General features: G+C 42.5%; 1 long non-coding RNA gene across 1 annotated transcript in view; it reads left to right on the top strand.

Annotated features, from left to right (window-relative positions):
• Positions 1 to 6,015, top strand: part of LOC148685969 (uncharacterized) — a 30,820-nt gene extending 24,805 nt beyond the window's left edge. The window contains exon 3 of the long non-coding RNA XR_015949852.1: positions 5,153 to 6,015. This is a non-coding gene — a long non-coding RNA (uncharacterized LOC148685969). The remainder of the gene's footprint in view (positions 1 to 5,152) is intronic.
• The last annotated feature ends 7,830 nt before the right edge of the window (positions 6,016 to 13,845 follow it).

Below are 13,845 nucleotides of genomic sequence, written 5' to 3'. Positions count from 1 at the left end.
GCTGTACATTGAATCTACAAACTGAAATGTTCAGTCCTACTATAAAGTAACAATCTGGTATTATAATTGCTTTGTATACATCCTTGAGGATTCTTCACCAGGAATAGTAGAACTATGACTGTTCATCTAGCCTTCCCCTAAATGGGCAGCCTCCAGATGTTTGGATTACAACTCCCAAGAGCGCCAGTCAGCATGTCTCAAGGTTGGGAGCTGCAGTACATTTGAAGGGCGCCAGGTTCAGCCTATCTCAGAGAAACAGCTGAATCTGAAGGTGCCCAGAGACAGAGAAAAGCCATGTGCTATCAGCATGGAAAGCCCCCAAGATGAAGATGGAATGAAAATACTGGATGCCTAATTTACAGAGCCAAAGAATAAGGGCCATGGCAGACGCATTAAAAATAATGAATGAAAGTAAATTATCTACACCCTGTTTCCCATTCTAATAATAGAGGCACAAGAGGACCTTAATGTCTCTAAAAGGCAATATATTTAAAACTGGCCCCTATGCATTATTAATGTGTGAAGCTCATTGCCATAAGATAGCAGAGGCCAAAAGAGCTCTGTTAAATTCAAGAGACGACTGAACATTTGGATGCACAGCAAAGCCATTCCCACTTCACTCCGCAATGAATGCTCAGACTTGGACCCTGCAAGCCTCTCCATAGCATCTCTTATTGGCTCTAATTGTTGGGTATCTGCCAACTATCTCTCTAGCTCAGTATTGTTTTCACTGACTGGCAGGGGCTGTCCAGGATTTCAAGCAAGGGACCTTTCCCAGCCCGACCTGGAAATGACTGGCTCTACTAATCTGAGAGGGATCAATCAAGCAGCATAGACAGAACTGATGCAGGCTGACCAGGCTATGCAAATGGAAAAGTATTTGCCTGCTTCTAGAATCCTTCCTGCGCTCCTGGACAGGACCAGCTTAATCATTTGGCAGTGTGAGATGGCTTCCTCTGGTGGCAGATGGTGGGGAACAGCAGTGAGATGTTAGAGAACTGAGCTATGTGGTTTGCTCTGGTAACACCCTCCCCCCCAAGTTAAGCCTGCAGTGCAAGACACTGACCCATTGCCAGTGCTGAAGTAAGATTCGGTTTACTCTGTGCAAAAAATGAGAGGAGAGGTTACATTTTGTCCTTTGCTCCCGAGGAAGCAAACTGGCTTGAGCTGCCCTGTGCACTTACAGCTTTGAAACCAGCAGTGCCACTGACTTCAAGCTTCTCAATAGGAACATAGACCAGGTATTCCACTGGCCATATTCATAGATACAAGCAGATACCATAGACCAGGGGTGGCTAACATCCTCCAGATGTTGTTTGACTACAGCTGCCATCATCCCTGACCACTAGCTGGGGACTGATGGAAGATGGAATCCAGCAGCCTTTTGGAGGGCCACCTCTGTCATAGATAAAACAACTGCCCAACCCGTATGTAAAAGGCAGTGACCAGTAACTGCCAACCAACTTTGACTTGATGCTATGGATCTGTGGCTACATGATACGAAATCCTGATTGTGCCTGCTTTCCAGGCACTTTTGACAGTTCCAGCCACATGCAGTTATTGTGTTCATCCAGGGTGACTTGTAGGTTCTCCATTGCATGTGTGGAGGTTGAAGGTGAGGCGAGTGGGTGCAACCCCATTTCCTTTTCCACATGTTCGCTATATGTGTCTGGAGGCAAATGGTACCAGACGTTTAGGGTTTAAGCCTGTATAAGGGGTTTAGTAACAGTCCACCTTCATCCTAGCCTTTGTAAATCAAAGATGGGATTGCACTGCAATTTATTTATTTTAATGAAACAACCAGATACTTAAATCAACATAGTTACAAAAATGGGCAAAGATATCAATCCTAAGTGAAATATATTTCAGAAACATTGTCCAGGACGCTTTGGCATTAAAATCAATGGGATGAAACTAAAATTTTACTTTGTATACTAAACATACTGCATACCCACTCACAATGAATTAATAGCATATGTTACAAAGCCTTTCCTGGGAAATGAGAAGAGGAATAAAGGCTTTCTGCAAATCTCTCTCTCTCTCTCTCTCTCTTCTCTCTCTTCTCTCTCTTCTCTCTCTTCTCTCTCTTCTCTCTCTCTCTCTCTCTCTCTCTCTCTCTCTCTCTCTCTCTCTCTCTGTCCCCATTCCCCATTTCTCCCCAAATGTGCTCAGTGTGTGTACAGCTGTGGCCTGCCTTGGGGGACTGTGTCATTGTTTTAAACTGCTGTTCTAATGCCGCCGTTGAACAGCACCATTCCAAAGGCTTTGCCCCCGCCCTGCACACAGGGCTTCTTTTTTATTTCTCTGGAGCAGAGGGAAGCGGTTTTTTTTATCACCAATTCTGGCATATAAGGCACCTCTTAGTGAAATTCTTCTCGGATGGTTAAGCCATTCCGAGCAAGCCTGCAGCAGCTTCTGCTCTGGTAAGAAAATGTGACCTAGTTAAAGCCAGAGGTTTTTATTTTTTTTATTTTTTGGGAAGATGATGAAATGGAAGTGACTTGTGCTCTTGCTGAAATTTGACACTCAATACAGGGCACTGAATTCCTTCCCTGCCAAATATGTGTGTGTGTATTTGGGAATATATTGCCATGGAAACCACTTATCCCACCCCTCACTGATCAAGAGCATCACTGCATTCAAAGGAAGAATTGTAAGATGCCCTTTCCCTTATCCCCTTGGTCCTCTCCCTCTGCCCCACCTCTCTTTACTCTGCTCCATGAAATCGAATTAAAGGGTGAAATGAATTTTGGAGCTGCTGCCAGAGCCTGGGAAATGTCCATGCTTGGGAAAAGGTTTCTTTATCCATCGCTGATGGTAGCAAACTAACTCGGTCCTGGTTTAAGCAAAGCAGTTCTTCACGTCATACTATGTTGAGCTGTGAATTCAGCATGCAGCAATGTTAGTTCCTGGCTTCGAACTGTAAAGGTTGGGAGGGCTTTATTCTCACTTATCTTAGTGTTGCTTCATTCACAATAATCCTGAAATGTTCTTTCCTAACAGACTGCTCTGTTCCTTGTCTCTCAACCCCACCTCCCCAATTAACATGCAAGGCTTTTCTTGTGGTGGCAGGAGCTGAAAGAATAAAGAAAGATGACGTTACTGGCTAGGATTCACCCTAGGGGGCTGCACAGACCACCAGATTTGGTTCAGACACCAACTTGGCACTTTGAAAAACAGTACTTTGGATGCTGCCTGATTAAGTTCAGGTCCATATTTGAATCCCGATTCAGCAAAACAAAGCTTCATGTATTCCCCATTCCCTATTATGGGGAAATAAGGTGGGGGGGAGTCTCATTTCCCCCACTTGTCTGCACAATTTTTCTAAACATCTGAGTTGCCCTTTGAGGTTTGTATTTTGGTTCAAGGCATGTCAGAAGGATCCTACTTTGGTTTGCACACCCCCTAGTTGCAGGTGTTTGCAACATGCCATTTTGTGTGGCAAACGGAAAGGTTCTTTGCCAGATGTTAATGATCCACATATATATCTAGAGAATATTCAACACAAAAATTTACAACGGAGAATTCTTTTTAGACCTAGTTCTTCACATACTTCATAGGGAAAGTCTCCATGTTGCAGTGATTAACATTTGACTGAGAATTCTACCCAAACACAGGTACTGAAAAAGCCAGAGTGCCATAGCTTTCTTTCATGTTTAGTGATCCGCCGTAACACTTAAATCATTTTTGGCAGTACATATTGCCTAGCTGGGTATTTTGCATCGTATAAAGGAGCATTTATAATCCTTTACATTTGTCTTTGTCAAGTTCCATTTTGTCATAATTATTCGTTCTCTAGTTTATGGAGCTCATTTTGAACTGTAGCCTACCCTCTTCTATCTTTGCCAGTCTCTTCAATAAGTTTACAAAACAGCCAACAGCTTCAACAAGTTTACGAAACCTATTTCCAAGCCATTAAGGAAGGTGCTGAACAATGTGGGGCTTTGGACTGATTCCTTTGGATACTCGTTTTGAATCTGATGTCAGTTTGTGTCTCAGCTAAATGTGCCTCCACCTTCATTCTAGTCCACATTTCCTGAGCCTTTATAGGGATGAGAAAATCCTTGCTAAAGCTTAGGTATATGATGCCAAATACACCCTCTTATATTACATAGTCGGATCCATTTCATGATTCTCCAACTTTTTGCTCATTCTTAGAAATTGCACCCTTTAGGGCCATCAGACAATTTACTTTGGCAAGTGCCAGGGACCTTCACCCATGAATTACAAAGGTGAGGGGCCACCACCTATGGGACCCTCAAAACCTGGAGTCAGGCCTGTATTGGAGTCCGGCACTTCTAGCATTTTATCTTTCTTTTCCACACTATTCCTCCACTATAAACATTAGGGGCAATATCTGGTGAAGTAGTTCCATTGCTCAAGAACTTCTGGCTTTGCAACTGAACTTCCCTTCCTTCTCCCCCAGTATGGTTTCAAACTGGATGGGGGAACCACGTGTTGAGATTCCTGCATTGCAGGGGGTTGGACTAGATGATCCTTGGAGTTCTTTCAAACTCTACAGTTCTACTCCCCACATACCCTATGTGCACCCCTAAACCTGTTCTGGGGGTCCCCCCTCCAGATCAGATTAGGGGAGTGCATGGAGGGGAAGGGGGGGGGACTTCCCATTGCACAAACAGAAATCCTTGCGCTAATGAAGCTCCTTTCTTAGCAGCTCTGAGATTTGCATAGATTGTTTCCTTCAGAATCTGTGCAAACGTCACCAGGCCCCGGTGGGTTTGGTTCATTCCACCGCTTGACGTATTCTCTTTGTAGACGCGGGAGCAAAATCTATGTCGAGTGGCTCAGCTTTCTTTGCAACAGCTGCCATCTCTTCCTTTCTGAGTGGAATAGAAGGGTGTGCCTCTGGCCCTCACTTTTGAAATGTCTCTGCACCATCTGCCTTACCTCACAGGGGCATAGGAGGGAAAAATTGTGGTCAAGGAGCTGCAAGAATATAAGAGGAGCCTTGTTGTGTCTAATCTCAAATCCACATAGTCCAGCACCCGTTTCCCACAGTGGCCAACCAGATGTTCCTGGAAAGCTGACAAGTTCCTGCTTTCCCCAGCAAGTGGTATTCAGTGCCACAGTCAGTGCTATAACTTCCTTATATAAAGATCAGCCTCATTGTCTGTTTTTTTCTTTTATACAGATGGAGGAAAGGGCAATTTAAGTCCGGATCACAAACAAGGACAAAGAGCAACGATTGCAAATTGCATCACTATACTGCTTGTTTCCTGCCTGAGGTGGCAGCTTCACAGGCAGAAATTCAACAGGTGCAGCCTTTTCTCTTACCACATATCCCTGCTAGGGAGAAGCATCACCTGATGGATTTGTGCCTGTTGTCATCCAGAAGCACTGAGCTTCTGGCTCTTGTCACCATCCATTCGTGATGACGAATGCGGACAGGAACAGGCAGGAAAAGTGTCCTGGAAAGCCTGTTCTGTTAGCTGTAAATTTGCCCCCTGCTACTGTCTTTCGGCGATGATTCAAGTACCCCATTGCACTGGTATATTAGCTAACAACTGTGCTAAATTTTAAAACATGGGAAACATTACTTGCTTGTACTTTAATAAGATTAACATTGCTGCAATTTTGGAACAGGATTTCTTTTTAAGGTAGATGTCCATGTGAATTGGGTGAAATAGACCTGGTGTGTTATGTGTTGACATGTCTGGTATATTAAGCTTTGAAAGAAATTAAATATAAAAAATATTTAAAGAAGTTAAATATTTAAATAGGTGGTCTGCAAAAGGTGGGGGGAACTCCTCTGGTTATTAAGCCATGATTCATCCTTTGTAATAGACTGTGCTGGGATGTTTTATACATTCAGCAAAAAATAGAGGACCCCATAGATGTAGTCGGCTTTTTATTTCTTTAACCTAACATTATATTGTGCAGGAATTCTTTAAAATTGTATTACCAGTTCATTTTAATGCCTTTTTAATTTCGGCAAAAAACCAACAAAAAACATGTATTGAGAGTTCCATTAAAAATGGTGTTCCACAAAACAAATGCGCCAAAATTTATTATTGTGTTAATGCTAATATAACATTGTGAGAGACGTAACAACAATAACAAATAAACAATAAGAGCGATAGACAAATTGGCAACTCATTTACATCATTGATCAATATGGAAAGGAAGATGATGTGGTCCTAACATATGATCCTCACTAGCAAAGTTTAACTGATAGGTGAATTATGTTGTGATAGTGCATGTAAAGGAAACAACTGCACAGCAAGACTGACTATTGCTGCCTCTGACTGTTTCTAGTCAGGCAAATATCTGGTACACACCCAAGAGAACTTGTGGGGTGAGGGGTAGCTGAGTGGGAATGAGACGCCAGTCACCCAAATCCACCTTGCATAGCAAAAGTAATTCCACCAATTTACAGTTCTGGAATGCAAAGATCACAATGGGGAATGGGGAATAGGGAGACTTCCAGCTCCTGCTTGAGATATGCAAGCAACAACTGCCTCATGTCTCCAGTACTGAAATGCTGCCCTGGATTCTACACTTGTAGAATTGACTTAACTAGATGCACTACAATGGATTTTGCTGCTTCTTGAATTGCCATGTGCAAGAAGCTTCTTTGGGGAGGCCCAAGGAGCAGAACACTAGCAGGTGCAAATGCATCTTCCTCCATTTAGCTGATAAGAACTCCGGCACTGATGCATGTGTATATACCCAAGGGTCTATTCTCCCATCTTCGCCTGAGAGATTTATGCAAGCATCTTCCATTAACGCTAATGGGCATTGCTTATGTAAAGCTCCTGGGCACTGAGATGAGCTGTCTTGACTGAGGCTTTTGAGAGAAGCCCCTTAGGATAACTGGAGAGAGAGATTGCAAAAGCACAGAGTCTGGTTGGGAAAACTGCAGCATTTTGGAGACAAATTTGATTTGAAGAATGAAAGCAAAGACCAATTTTAGTGCTGTAGACTTTACACAAAGACACAAAGAGGAAGTAAACAACAACAACTCAGAGCTGATACGTTCATTTTATATTATTGCTGAGTCCCATCCAGTAAGATTGCACCATCAGCCAGACCAAGAGGGAGGGATATATTTAATTGAGTTTAATGCACCTAGTTGTGAATTTTTCTTTTTCTTACCCTAAGCCAGAATCTATTTTCAGTGTCAGGGCTCAGCCCTGGGACATGTGAGGCAATCCTGAAAGTTTTCCCTTGAGCACATGCAGAGGGCTTTCTTCTCAGTAATCAGTAAAAAGAAGAATGAGCTTCCACATATCTGGGTTAGGTGTAAAGATGGCAAAGGCTTTCAGGCAGCCTTGAGACCCAGCACCTCGTCCCTGTCCATGCTCTAACCATCCATGGCTTTAAAAGAGGATTCAACCAATCCATGGAGGTAAAGGCTATCAAAGGCTTTGCCTCCACATTCAGAGGTTGCATACCAGTTGAATACTAGTTGCTGGGAACTGCAGGAAGGGAGTGTGGTATTGTCATTGGATCCAGATTGTGGGCATCTGGTTGGGCACTGGGAGGACAGAATCCTGAACCAGATGAGGCACTGATGTGATCCAGCAGGCTTTTCTTGTGTACATGTTATGGCATCCATATGAGCAAAATGGAGTTTCTGAATTTGCTTGTGCATAGAAGCCTGAACAGAGTGGCATTCAAACTTGTATGGATGGATGTGTGGAGAGGAAGTTGGTTGTATCTGCTGGCACCTGTCCACATGTTCCCCCAGGTCCATATATTTGGTGTCTCCTCAGCACATGAGCCTGTGTGTGTAGACTTTGCAAATATGATCAGTGCCCTCCAGGAAATGGTACTATCAGAGCCTATACATATTCTGCCTCTCAAATGAAGAAGAAGAAGAAGAAGAAGAAGAAGAAGAAGAAGAAGAAGAAGAAGAAGAAGAAGAAGAAGAAGTTATAGCTCAAACTTTCAAGGAAACCTACAAACAAAAATCTCTCCCATGCATCAGGTTTTTGGATATTAGTCAGTCTTACAGTCTACTAAGGCTGTGGACTTTTTTCCCAATCTTGCCAAAAAGTGAAGAAGTTAAAGGCAATTGTTGTTATTCTTCATTCTAGTCAATGGAGAAGTCATCTAAACTTTTGGAAAATGAACCAAAGCAAAGTTTTGATTCAAATGTTCACCAAAGTGTAAAATCAGTCCAAAACACCAAAATGAGAAGACCCACTATCCAAAACAAAGCCAGTTCCAAACCATAGCCTTCCCCGAAGAGGTACATGGATAGGCCACTTGCAAATGGCTCCTCAAGCAGTTTGAGTATGAATTGGGGATGGCAGGGGCACATAAAGCTGTAATATGAGTCCTATGTTTAGGAATGGAATTTCATTATATAATTGTTTGACAAGGCAAAATGTACGACCATCTCTGTGCTGCTCTCCTTAATGATCCAGACCAGACCAATGTTTTCTTCTTTGTTGGTAATCTCTTGAGTGTGTGACTCAATGGAAAATTTGACTGTCCTGGACACAGTAAGTTTAAGCAGGCTGCAAGCATTCGATAAATCCTGATGGCTTCACGTATAAACCAACTGATGTGCATGGTTATTAGTCATGGAGTTGAATAGTCAAGTATGTGTTGTAAGTGAGGGTATGGATATGTGTGTGTGTTGAGATCTCTATAGACCTAACCAGCAATGTGTAACAAGAATGCTTAGATGCTTATCTTAGTATTTGAACAACACTTAATTAATGTCCTCTTACAAATTCTCAATGATGATTCCTAGCTCTCTTAATCTCAGCACCCACCAAAAGCATATGTTGTTTTCACACTGAAGTGCCCCAGACATGTTTTAAACTTTAAAAGGATGTTCATCCAGCACAGAATTTGGATGTCTGAGGACAGTGTGGGATGAAATGCCTCGCCTCTTTTCAAAAATAAAAAGAGTACAGTATATATAAAAATTTAATGGGACTAGTTTTTCATTCTTCTGTTTTAATCTGCTGCCTGCAATGCCACGATTTGGATACCTCTAGTGAGAGTTTGTCATGTTTAGAAGGAGCCTTAACAAGTATCTGGTCCTTCATGGACATGTTTCTCTCCATGCTCACTTTCCTTTTAATCTGGGAAGGAGGGCAAGCCGTTTTCTGGGAGTTCCCTGCATAAGTTATCTGTCCCCAATAAGCTTAAAACTGTGCCTTCTTGTAGTCTGAGCACATGATATGTTTTCCACTGAAGCGAACTCATTTTTAAGGCTCTGAAAGGTCAGGTAGGTGTGAGTGAGTGTTTGAGTCCCTCCTTTCTTACTCACGGTATTTTATGTCTGTGTCCTTTCCCTCTGAGTTGAATTTACTCTTTCTCAGAGTTGATGTGTGGATCTGAGGGTGTTTCTTTCATCAATGTGTCACCAAGTCCCTGCCCTGTGAAGCTTGCAACCTAAAATTTCACACAGTTAAAAAGGGTAGCGAAAGGAAGCAGGGGGTCAACGCATGTTTCAGTAGTCAAGATGTGCTTAGGCTTGATAATAAAGCCGGCACCAGGAGAGCCCAGATGCGGATCCTGTGTCCCTCCAGATGTTATGGGACTCCCAGATCCCATTACTGTAGTCCCAGCCAGCGTGGTCAATGGTCAAGAATTAGAATCCAGCAACATTGTGTATGTTAGGAGAAATTTGCACTAAAATGCAATGAGTACAAACATGTGGAAATGTGAAGAATTGAACTTAAGTGAAATAAGAAACAGAGGGAACCAAAACAGACAAATTGGCTCATCCCTATACAGAGTATGTACTATGAGGGACATCCAAGGATTGCATCTCTATGCAATAGGTTTATGGTTGCTGTGCCCTTTAGCTGCGCTTATTGAGAGCCGAGTGGGAAGCAGAATCCATTTTTCTCCTTGTCTATGTTTCCCAACTGACAGGGACTCCTTTTTTCTTTTTAAAATCTTAACCTGTCCAGACACACTAATGAGGCATCTGTAGAATATGGCATAGAGGGGGGAAAGCTAAGGGAGATGGAAGACAAAACGACATCACTTTGCTAGCATCAGAACTGGTAAAAAATTCATCTTAAAGATGTTTCTGTGCCAAAGAAATTTTCACCAAACCACTTCTCTGAATCATAAAACAGATGGGTAATGTTTTCAAAAGTGTAAGCGGAATTCAAACTTTTGTTGGGCAATATCTAATTTAGAAGTACAAATATAAGGATGGATGATGTAAATGGTGCTTTTAGAGGTACATGTCTCATCTCACCAACTCCCCTCCCCATTTTGCTCTGCACTGCACTTCTGAAAAGGGCACACATCAGGGATCCCTGCCTCATAAGAAGTTTTCAAAATGTGCTGCTATATTTCTGTTTTGGGTTTATATTGTTTTATATTCAATTGTACTATAGGTTTGTTTTATATTTCATTGCATTGTATTATACTACAGTTTCTCAGTTTTGTTGTTTGCCATATAAACATATTGCATTTGTTGTATTGTAAACTGCTTGGAGACTGTCTTAGTATTAAGCTCTCTCTCTCTGTGTGTGTGTGTGTGTTTGTGTGCGCGCAACATAATAGTTATAAAGATGTTGTCAAATGAGACCATGTTTCCATGTTAGTGGCTGGGGTACTTCTTTGTTTTGCAACACTGGAAGTCCAGGAGCTCAAGAAAATGCTCGGCTGCCCCTATCATTTTTGCAAAATTGACCAAAATAAATAAATAAAATCCTGCTTGCATAGCCAACAGGAGCCACAGTTGGACCAGATAGTCTGCCCAATTCAAGGTCTGATCTTGTTGGGGCAGAGGCCTCTCACATAAAATCAACTGTCACCATCACAGAAAATCTTCAGATCTCACAACATTCCTTGGAATATTTGCACCTTCCTAGGGCTGCCATACGTCCAGGATTTCCCGGACATACCGTATTCGGGATTTGGCCGTTGGGAAACAAAGGTCAACAACTTTTGTGTCTGGATTTTCACTTTTTGAAATATGGCAACCCTACACCTCCCTATCTTTCCATCACAACTGGACAGTTCAAATGTTGGGTTTGCCTCTTCCATAAATATTTTCACTTCAACAAAAGTTCAGTTCCGAAGTTTATTCTTCTAACTAAAGGCCATGACAAACTTGTGGCAGTATTATTAATAAAATAATGCAGAACATACATTCATAATATAAGCCAACATCCTGGATGTAAGAGAGAGAAGTTACCATAGACATTGGCAAACTCAAATCCTGCTTGATTTCAGATTAAACCTGCAAACTTTGATGAAATTGTGAAAGAGCAACTCCCAAATCTGTGTTGGATCAGAAACTAATCATAGTGCTGTCCAATTTGAGTGCTTTTAAAGAGCCATGGTCTCATGGCAGAAAAGATTTCTTGAATTAATACTTGCAGAGAAATGAAAAGCTTCTGAGTGTACAAAAGGGGGAGCTGGGGCACTATTCATTTTGCTCATGAGTGTGCAGTTAATGCACAATGGTCAAATGGGCCTTAGAAAGCACTGCTAATAACAAAGCCAGTGGAAGTGATGATATTCCAGCTGAACTATTTAAAATTTTAAAAGATGATGCTGTTAAGGTGCTACACCCAATATGCCAGCAAGTTTGGAAAACTCAGCAATGGCCAGAGGATTGGAGAAGATCAGTCTACATCCCAATTCCAAAGAAGGGCAGTGCCAAAGAATGCTCCAACTACCGCACAATTGCGCTCATTTCACACGCTAGCAAGGTTATGCTTAAAATTCTACAAGGCAGGCTTAGGCAGTATGTGGACCGAGAACTCCCAGAAGTGCAAGCTGGATTTGGAAAGGGCAGAGGAACCAGAGACCAAATAGCAAACATGCGCTGGATTATGGAGAAAGCTAGAGAGTTCCAGAAAAACGTCTACTTCTGCTTCATTGACTATGCAAAAGCCTTTGACTGTGTCGACCACAGCAAACTATGGCAAGTTCTTAAAGAAATGGGAGTGCCTGATCACCTCATCTGTCTCCTGAGAAATCTCTATGTGGGACAAGAAGCTACAGTTAGAACTGGATATGGAACAACTGATTGGTTCAAAATTGGGAAAGGAGTAAGACAAGGTTGTATATTGTCTCCCTGCTTATTTAACTTATATGCAGAATTCATCATGTGAAAGGCTGGACTAGATGAATCCCAAGCAGGAATTAAGATTGCCGGAAGAAATATCAACAACCTCAGATATGCAGATGACACAACCTTGATGGCAGAAAGTGAGGAGGAATTAAAGAACCTTTTAATGAGGGTTAAAGAGGAGAGCGCAAAATATGGTCTGAAGCTCAACATCAAAAAAACCAAGATCATGGCCACTGGTCCCATCACCTCCTGGCAAATAGAAGGGGAAGAAATGGAGGCAGTGAGAGATTTTACTTTCTTGGGCTCCTTGATCACTGCAGATGGTGACAGCAGTCACGAAATTAAAAGACGCCTGCTTCTTGGGAGAAAAGCAATGACAAACCTAGACAGCATCTTAAAAAGCAGAGACATCACCTTGCCGACAAAGGTCCGTATAGTTAAAGCTATGGTTTTCCCAGTAGTGATGTATGGAAGTGAGAGCTGGACCATAAAGAAGGCTGATCGCCGAAGAATTGATGCTTTTGAATTATGGTGCTGGAGGAGACTCTTGAGAGTCCCATGGACTGCTAGAAGATCAAACCTATCAATTCTTAAGGAAATCAGCCCTGAGTGCTCCCTGGAAGGACAGATCGTGAAGCTGAGGCTCCAATACTTTGGCCACCTCATGAGAAGAGAAGAATCCTTGGAAAAGACCCTGATGTTGGGAAAGATTGAGGGCACTAGGAGAAGGGGACGACAGAGGACAAGATGGTTGGACAGTGTTCTCGAAGCTACGAACATGAGTTTGACCAAACTACGGGAGGCAGTGCAAGACAGGAGTGCCTGGCGTGCTATGGTCCATGGGGTCACGAAGAGTCGGACACGACTAAACGACTAAACGACGACGACGTGCAGTTAATGGAAGAGAGTTAGAAATGATCCCTATTCTTTTGCACTTCATCTCCAGGAAGTATCCATAACCCATCTTAGCTTCCTCTGTAGCATTGAAATAACATATGGCAAAATAAAGAGGCTAAAGCTTCTGTAGGAGAGGACCATGCATGCACCATGGGCGGGCTACATATCTATTGATCACGGGAACCACAATCACCAGACCAAACAAACAAACAAACAAACAGGGCTAAGGAATGGCAGAGTTCAATATCACATAAGGCAGCATGGGCTGCTTTCACAACAGGCAGACTTCCTTTTGGGGGGATTATTTTCTGTTATTGTAGAATCATTCTCTACTTGTTAGGAAATAATGTTAGCAGAGTCACAGAAACACACTGCTGGTTTCTTTTCAGGGGCACTATATATCGTTGCAGGGAACTAGGCAGAGGGCCTTCTCGGTGGTGGCGCCTACCCTGTGGAACGCCCTCCCAACAGATGTCAAAAAGGAAAACAACTACTAGACTTTTAGAAGGCATCTGAAGGCAGCCCTGTTCAGGGAGGCTTTAATGTTTAATAGATTATTGTGTTTTATTCTTTTGTTGGAAGCTGCCCAGAGTGGCTGGGGAGACCCGGCCAGATGGGCGGGGTATAAATAAATAAATAAATAAATAAATAAATAAATAAAAATAATAATAGGCTTATATAGACTAGACCATGTGTTTCTGGATGTTTTGCTTTTTAAAAAAAAGTTATTTGAGCACACTGCGGCACAGGCTTCCTCAACCTCAGCCCCCCAGATGTTTTTTTGCCTACAACTCCCATGACCCCTAGCTAGAAGGACCAGTGGTCAGGGATGATGGGGAATTGTAGAGGTAGAGGGAGCATGCTGTAATACCTTGAAGGAAATCAGAGGAATACATTCAACCTGCCCAGGAGCTTGTAGA

The sequence above is a fragment of the Zootoca vivipara genome, chromosome 4 (assembly GCF_965207765.1).
Source record: "Zootoca vivipara chromosome 4, rZooViv2.hap1.1, whole genome shotgun sequence".
NCBI classification, from domain to species: Eukaryota; Metazoa; Chordata; class Lepidosauria; order Squamata; family Lacertidae; genus Zootoca; species Zootoca vivipara.
The sequence above is the reverse complement of the archived record's forward strand: the minus strand, read 5'-3'. Positions and strand labels throughout refer to the sequence as shown.